This window comes from Macaca fascicularis, chromosome 3 (genome assembly GCF_037993035.2).
Source record: "Macaca fascicularis isolate 582-1 chromosome 3, T2T-MFA8v1.1".
In the NCBI taxonomy this organism is placed as follows: Eukaryota; Metazoa; Chordata; class Mammalia; order Primates; family Cercopithecidae; genus Macaca; species Macaca fascicularis.
Genome location: NC_088377.1, coordinates 82,722,095 through 82,731,066, shown reverse-complemented (window position 1 = coordinate 82,731,066; position 8,972 = coordinate 82,722,095). Strand labels below are relative to the sequence as shown.

The 8,972-nt window shown below is 42.8% G+C and overlaps 1 long non-coding RNA gene across 1 annotated transcript; it reads left to right on the top strand.

Moving 5' to 3' along the window:
• Positions 1-2,461: 2,461 nt before the first annotated feature.
• On the top strand, positions 2,462-8,066 carry LOC102138593 (uncharacterized). Its single transcript, XR_275422.3, has 3 exons — positions 2,462-2,500; positions 4,342-4,547; positions 7,122-8,066. It is a non-coding gene; the product is annotated as an uncharacterized lncRNA (long non-coding RNA).
• The last annotated feature ends 906 nt before the right edge of the window (positions 8,067-8,972 follow it).

The window sequence follows — 8,972 nt, the reverse complement described above, 5'->3', positions numbered from 1 at the left end:
TGAACTCAGACTTTATCTGAAAAGGGGTAAGATCCATTTCAAAATTGGAAGTGGGGCTGATTTGAAAAAATCTATTTTATGAGAATAAACTGATGATGAGATATATTCTATAGATACGGTTTTCCTTGACTTCTAAGAGAACAGATACACAGAAGGTAATTAGTGAGTTAGAGTTGTCTTTTGATTTTGAGAAAATGATACGACAATTTATATTTGTCATAGTCTTGCCTTCTTGCTCCACCAGGGGTCACAGCTGACCTTACACATTTCGGGGTGTGGACACAACTTTACCACTCTTCCAAGGACCAATGTAAAGCCATCCTTTGCTTACTGAAGACTCCCCCAACCAAATCCACGTGTTACCTGTGCCTCATCCATCACTGGTTAATTACTCTGATTTAAAAAAAAAAACAGCGATTTGATGTTTCCAAGGAGCTTCATTAGAATGAGAAAAAATTATATTTACCAAGGAAAGGAGGAAATGGTTGAATACAAAATATGACAAGTAATTTAATTTTAGGTCAATGAATGCTGCACTGTGATTCAATTCTGACACATGAAACAAATAATGAGATGATCAAGCCCTCTTCTTCCTTGCAGAAACCCGCTAATCCATATGAATGGTCTGTTGTTCACGAGCATCTGGTTCCCTTAATGACCTGCGGCCTGTTTACCCCATGGGGAGAATCTGGTCCTCAGAGCAGCTTTAGGGTCCACGCACATTACTGGACATCCACAATGCATCACAGAGTGTGGTGCAGCAGTATGCCACGTGAGGATTTTTTAATCCTCGAAAAGTTGGGTGAAGAGGATAAGGTTTTTCGTATAAGACTACAGGCCTCAAAAAGTTGGAAAAAGAGCACATTTAGAGAGTCCCAGAGCTGGGATTTGAACCCCTGTGCTTCTGATTCTAAATTGCAAGTTCTTCCCACCACGCTCATGGTGACCTCTAGAAGGCGTTAGTGAGGTGGAGATGTACCCGGTAATCCTGCCAGTGTATCTGTGCACTGAGTCTCTATTGCTAGCTGTCCTTCTTGGCATCTTATTCAACAATAGCTACTATAAGGGGAGAAATAGTCTTATATTTTGCAAAAGAACTCATATGGCCAATTCATATATGGCCAGTTTACTTAAGAATGAAATACTGACTGGGCACAGTCGCGCATGCCTGTAATCCCAGCACTTTGGGAGGCTGAGGTGGGTGGATCACCTGAGGTCAGGAATTTGAGACCAGCCTGGCCAACATGGCAAAACCTCGTCTCTACTAAAAATACAAAAATTAGCCAGGTGTGGTAGCAGGCACCTAAAATCCTAGCTACTTGGGAGGCTGAGGCAGAAGAATCGCTTGAACCCAGGGGACGGAGGTTGCAGTGAGCCAAGATTGTGCCACTGCACTCCAGGTTGGACGGAGAAAAAAAAAAAGAATGAATTACCAGGCTCTAAAAACTTATCAGATTTTTTTTTTTTTTAAGACACACTTGATGCTAAGGAAATTGCAACAACACAATGTCCTAATACACTGTTGATAAGATTAAATTTTTTTAAAAATTTTTAATTTTTGTGGGTACACGATAGGGGTATATATTTATGGGGTACATGAGATGTTTTCATACAAGCATGCTATGTGAAATAGGCACATCATGAAGAATGGGGTATCCATACCCTCAAGCATTTGTTCTTTGTGGTATAAACAATCCAATTATACTCTTTTAGTTATTTTAAAATGTACAATTAAATTATTATTGACTATAGTCTCCCTGTTGTGCTATCAAATAGTAGGTCTTATTCATTCTTTTATTTATTTATTTTTTTTGGTACCCATGAACCATTCCCACCTCATCTCCCCAGTCCTCTACTACCCTTCTCAGCCTCTGGTAGCCATCCTTCCTGTTCTCTACGTCCATGATTTCAATTGTTTTTGATTTTTAGATCCCACAAATAAGTGAGAACATGTGATGTTTGTCTTTCTGTGCATGGCTTATTTCACTTAACATAATGTCCTCCAATTTCGTTCCATCCATGTTGTTGCAAATGACAGGATCTCATTATTTTTGTAGCTGAATAGTACTCCATTGTGTATATGTACCACATTTTCCTTATCCGTCCATCTGTTGATGGACTGTTAATTTGCTTCCAAATCTTAGCTCTTGTCAACGGTGCTGCAACAAACATGGGAGTGCAGGTATCTCTTCAATATACTGATTTCCTTCCTTTTGGGTAAAGACCCAGCAGTGAGATCGCTGGATCATAGGGTAGCTCTATTTTTAGTTTTTTTGAGGCACCTCCACACTGTTCTCCATAGTGGTTGTACTAATTTACATTCCTACTAACAATATACTAGTGTTCCCTTTTCTCCACGTCCTCACCAGCATTTGTTATTGCCTGTCTTTTGGATAAAAGCCATTTTAACTGGGGTGAGATATCTCATTGTAGTTTTAATTTGCGTTTCTCTGATGATCAGTGATCATGAGCACCTTTTCATATGCCTGTTTGCCAATTTGTAAGTCTTCTTTTGAGAAATATCTATTCATTTCTGATTTTTGATTTGGATTACTAGATTTTGATTTTTGATTGGATTATTAGATTTTTTTCCTGTTGAGTTGCTTGAGCTCCTTATATATTCTGGTCATTAATTCCTTGTCAGATGGGTAGTTTGCAAATATATTCTCCCATTCTGTGGGTTGTTTCTTCACTTTAAGAAGATCGTTAATTGCCTTAATCATTCTAAAAAGTGATTTGGCAAATAAGTGTTGAATTGTGTCCCCCAAAATGTCTGTGTCCAAGTCCTAATCCCTTAGTTCCTCAGAATGCAACTGCATTTGGAAACAGGTTTTTGAAGATGTGATTAAGTTCAAATGAGGTCATACTAAAGTAGAGTGGGCATCTAATCCAATATGACCAGTGTTCTTATAAAGAAGGGGAGATTTGACCAGGCGTGGTGGCTCATACCTGTAATCCCAGCACTTTGGGAGGCCGAGGTGGGTGGATCACGTGAAGTCAGGAGTTCAAGACCAGCCTGGCCAACATGGAGAAACCCCATCTCTACTAAAAATTCAAGAAAAAAAATAGCTTGGTGTGGCGCCGAACACCTGTAATCCCAGCTACTTGGGAGGCTAAGGCAGCAGAACCACTTGAACCCCGGAGGCAGAGGTTGCAGTGAGCTGAGATCGCGCCATTGCACTCCAGGCTAGGCAACAAGAGTGAAACTCCATCCCGAAAAATAATAATAATAAATACATAAAAATAACAAAAAGGGTAAATTTGAACTCAGACCTGCCTAGAGGGAAGACGATGTGAAGAGACACAGGGAGAAGACGGTTGTCCTCAAACCAAGGAGAGAGGCCTGCAACAGATTCTCCTTCAGCCTTTAGAAGGAGCAACCCTGCCAACACCTTGTTCTTAGACTTCTGTCCTCCAGAAATTGTGAGACAATACAGTTTTGTTGTTTAAGGCAACCAATTTGTGTAACTTTGTTCTGGCAGCCCGAGCAAACCAATACAACAAAATACACACTGTATTGAGCACCTTAACATTGGCAATACCATTTGGTACAGGAACACCTTGCCTTTGGTTGCCACCTAAGAAATCATGCGTATTGACATGGAATTACACAAAAAGTATATTTAGCTAGTTTTTTTTCAACATGCTATTGCAAGAGGACAATTCAAAAATCCTCCCAACTCCCAGCTGATTTCTGAAAGTTCTCTGGGAGCCTGCGCATCAGCCATCAAAACACAGCTTGTCATCTTTTTCTTTCCCTTTGGCCTCCTTTAGTGAAGTCAGCTGCCTGAGGCTGGGCAGAGGTGCCTGGCACTCCCTCTGGTTTGTGGGGGCGGTGTCATGCTTATTCTACTGGATATCACTGTTCCTGGGCCCTGCCACCACTCTCAGCCCTGGTGCTGTGGATTCTGTTCATGAGAGGGGCTGAAGCCGAGCCTCCCTCTCAGGCCCAGATCTGAGTCTACAGGTCAGCTGGGGCTGGGGCCTCGCAGTAGCAGGTGGTGATAGAGGATATGTCATCATCGCAGTCACTGAGGACACTGGTTCTCATAGCCCAGCCTCTGTGCCTGGACCTCAGTTGTAGGCCTGGCCCCCTTGTGCTCTCCCTGATGAGAATCTCCAGGCCTTGAGCTACCTGACTCTTCCCAGTTGGCCAGACATGTCCCAGTGAATGATCATCATCCTGCTCGCATCTCATAGCCAGCCGATCAGTCTGTTCACCCTCCACCTACTCAAGTACAGAGTGGCACATCCCAAGCAACAATAGCATGAGAAATTCCACCACTTGGGGAGGGCAGACCTGGGACAGACTTCTTTCATTTTCTGATCTGCTTTTGCCAGATGTCCTCTGTAGCAAGAGGCAGGACAAACAGTGAGGACTCCACCAACACTCACCGGGTGACCCCTTTGCTTTGGAAACTCACTCAGGGTGAAAGGAATTCCGATTTCAAATGGCATCTCTTTGTGTGGCCTGTTTGAGGCACCACACAGACCTTGCTGCAGCAGCTCTGTTGACCGCTGACCCTTGGCCTGCTAACTGAAACAAGGTGAGTATTTCTAAGGCTGTCCTGGCCAAGGGAGGACCAGAGAATAAATGTGGACCTATTTACATTCTCTTTTCCCTGAAGGTGATAAATGGCTTCCCCCATCCAAACCAGGCCCCTCTAGGGCTTTTATTTGCTATTCTGGTTTTAAAAGGCAGGCAGAGAATGTATTGAGTATCTTTCAACTGTTTACTAGCAGAAGGGAAAAGATCAGATTACCAGCTCAGAGTGATTCATCTTTTCTCCCAAATCAAAGCCATATGCACACAGAGTCTGTGTACACATTAGTTCATTTCATTCATTCATCTGGGTCAGGAGAGGGAGATCAGGGACAAAGGCCCTGCAGAAAGAGATGGAGGCATCAGGTCACAGACAGTGAGCAGCATGGGTCTTTTCTCTGCCTTCGCATTAGGACTTTAATGTTGTTGGTTTTTTTGGTTTGTTTTGTTTTGTTTTTAAAAAAAACAAAACTGTCTCTGATTTCTTGTCAGGTCACTTAATGATTTCTTTTCCCCAGGTTTCTGGTATAGGGGATGTTTTAATTTGAGAGAAGTTTCCACCTACAGAAATGCATTATTTGTCCGGGTGCGGTGGCTCACACCTGTAATTCCAGCACTTTGGGATGCTGAGGTGGGTGGATCACGAGGTCAAGAGATCGAGACCACCCTGACCAACATCGTGAAACCCTGTTTCTACTAAAAATACAAAAATTAGCTGGACGTGGTGGTGCATGCCTGTAGTCCCAGCTACTCGGGAGGCTGAAGCAGGAGAATCTCTTAAACCCGGGAGGTGGAGGTTGCAGTGAGTCGAGATCACACCACTGCACTCTAGCCTGGTGACAGAGCGAGACTCTGTCTCCAAAAAACAAAAAAACATATTTATAACTTTGGAAACATTAAGCCTCCAACTATGAGAACCAATATTCATTTTTTTTTTTTTTTTTGAGACGGAGTCTTGCTCTGTCACCCCGGCTGGAGTGCAGTGGCCGGATCTCAGCTCACTGCAAGCTCCGCCTCCCGGGTTCCCGCCATTCTCCTGCCTCAGCCTCCGAGTAGCTGGGACTACAGGCGCCACCACCACGCCCAGCTAATTTTTTTGTATTTTTTAGTAGAGACGGGGTTTCACCGTGTTAGTCAGGATGGTCTCGATCTCCTGACCTCGTGATCCGCCCGTCTCGGCCTCCCAAAGTGCTAGGATTACAGGCTTGAGCCACCGCGCCCGGCCCCAAGATTCATATTTAAAGGGAAATGTGAGGTAATTCTGTGACTCTTAGACAGACTGATGGTACAAAATGGGAAGCTCCATCATCACCGATATTCTGAAATTATGGATGACTTCAAATATCCAGAAAAGCATAAAAACAACATAATGAACACCTATATTCTCAGGCACAAAACTGTAACATTTTGGCAGATTTGCGTCAGTTTTTTTTTCCCCTTAAGAAACAACACACACAAGGATCATGGAAGCCCCTCCATGTTTCCCACCCTGTCCTTAAGCTGACGTTTTTCATTCCCAGAATGACACTGTATTAATGCTACAGATGAATGGCTCCATAAACTGTATATAGCAAAGTACTGAAGTTTTGTTGATTACATCACTCTCTAACAAGCTTTTTTTCACTGAACATTATGTTTTTGCAATTTAATAATGCCAACAGATATAGGTACATTCATTTAACTAGTGTATTGCATTTCATTTTGTTACCAAACCGAACTGGGGACACTCATCCTGGCATAGCAAAGCCAAACACTGACAGTGGGATTTGCAGTGAAAAAAAGTGAGGCATGTATAACAGGCACCAAGCAAGAAGAACCAGATAGCTCACGCTTAGGACCTAAACTCCCGAATGCCTTGAGTGTAAGGGTTTCTAAAGGTGGGAGGGCAGAAGTTACAGGCAAAGTCATAAATCAATACATGGAGGTCTTACATTGGTTTGGCAAAAAATGGTGGGATATCTTGAAGTGTGGGGGGAGGCACAGGTATTGGGTAGATTCAAAGATTTTCTGATTTGCGAACTGGTTAAGGGAGTGAAACTTTGTCTAAAGACTAGGGGTCTGCAGAAAGGAATGCTGAGCTCTGACTTGTAGGCATGACTTCCTCCAGGCTGCTCAGGAAGAAATTCAGAGCAAAAAATGGCAGTCAGAGTTCAGTCCCCAGTTCCTCTGTTAAGGTCTATGTGCCAACAAATGTCATTTTCCATTTGGTGGGAGTCCAGGTTTCTTAAAAACAACTCAAGGATATATATTAAGATGTTGTCATTAGTTTCTATGGGGAACCAAACATTTGGTGGCTCTAACTTCCTTGGCTATTGTCTTCAGCTATTGTTACCTTCTTGCTTATCAGGTTGCTCACTTACTCCTCAGGGCTAGCTAGGTGCCTGGAATTTCCCTCAAAGGAACTCAAGATTTTTCTTTATTTCCTTGCTTGGTTGGGAGGGTGGTAGGCCCCTCAAAGGGATTCCTCCTCTGTCTCCATTTCACGTGAATCATACAATTTAATCATGATGATAATGGATATTTGGGTGGCTTCTGTCAATAACTGTGAAGAGGCTGAGATTTCACTCACTACTTACAGATTCAAAAGTGAGGCTGCTGCCCCAGTTTCATGGATGCTGGCAGAAGACTTAAGATTTCTGAATCAGAGACAAAAGACTTCACTTATTATTCACAGATAAAGCAATGGCCAGTGTCAGTGTATTTGCACTGGTGCCCCAAGCCCTGATACCCACGGGGTGATGCAGAGACCCCATGACTCCCGCACATGCACTGGGTCAAGTCACAGTGGAGGACCGCTGAGCTAGGGCACCGCGTGGGCCCACAGCAGGCAGTAGGCAAGCCCTCTCCTTTGAGGTTCCTCCCTGCAACTACGACCCTGAAAAATGGATCCGGTAAAGAAGAGTCAAGGCTTTACAGTCTTGGTGCACCCAGTAAGACCTGTAGGAGAACAGTAAGCCTGTGGAGGACTATTTCTTCCAAAAGTTTCCAAGTGTTCGCTCTTACAGATGTATAAACAATACTGCCATTTGTCTCCTTGCACAGTACATCTAAGAAGCAGATTTGCTTCTTGCCAAATTGTTTCCCTCAGTGATTTCAAGAACTGACAATTCCCAGGCGCATATAGGAATTTTCTTGCATCTTCATTTCGTGACTAACTCTTGTGTTGTCAGACACTTTCATTTGTGCTAAGCTGATAAGTGTCAAACGATGATGCAGGCTATTCATTATGTGCGTCCTTGATTACTGATGAGTTTGAGCAATTGTCATTTGTTGGATTGATTGTTCAATTTCCTCTTCTGTCCTTGGTCTTTTCACATATTTTGCTTTTTTTGGTAAGTGTGTTCTTTTCAAACTGATTTTTTTGGTGTTTTTTGTATATCCTGTGTACTAATTCTTTGTCATTTATATGCATTCACAATATCTCCTTTCACTCTATGGCTTGTCTTCTCAATTTGTTTTTGGGTTTTTGTTTCAGAGAAAATTTTATAAACTTTAAATAATAAAGTTTATTTATTTTTAATTATTTTGATTTTGCTTTTGCAACTTGTTTAAGAAACCCTGTCCTACTTATAAATAAGGCCATAATTATTTCTCTTATTTTATTTATTTATTTATTTTGAGACAGAGTCTCGCTCTGTTGCCCAAGCTGGAGTGCAGTGGTGCGATCTCGGCTCACTGCAGCCTCTGCCTCCCAGGTTCAAGCAACTCTCCTGCCTCAGCCTCCTGAGTAGCTGGGACCACAGGCGTGCACCACCATGCCTGGCTAATTTTGTATTTTTGGTAGAGATGGGATTTCACCATGTTGGCCAGGATGGTCTCAATCTCCTGAACTCGTGATCCACCCGCCTCAGCCTCCCAAAGTGCCTTATTTTTCTTTTAAAATATAAAACTTAGGCCAGGTGGGTGGCTCACTCCTGTAATCCTAGCACTTTGGGAGGCCGAGGCCGGTGGATCACCTGAGGTCAGAAGTCTGAGGCCAGCCTGACCAACATGGTGAAACCCCGTCTCTACTAAAAATACAAAATTAGTGGGCATGGTGGCACATGCCTGTAATCCCAGCTACTCCGGAGGCTGAGGCAGAATTGCTTGAACCCAGGAGGTGGTGGTTGCAGTGAGCCAAGATAGTGCCACTGCCCTCCAGCCTAAGCAACAAGAGTAAAACTCCATCTCAAAAAAAAAAAAAAAAAAAGAAAAGAAAAAAGAAAAAAATATGAAAGTTTTGTTTTGTTTTTTTTCATTTAGGTCATAAATACATGGGGAACTTAACCTCTTATGCAGGGTGAGGTATGAATCTAATTTATTTTTACTTGAGGACAACCAGTCATCTCACCAACTTTTAGCGGATGCTCCTTCCTTCCCTGCGGACATGTAAAATATTCATTCCGTCATACCATATATCACTTTGCCAGTTGCTCAGGCTGAAAACCTT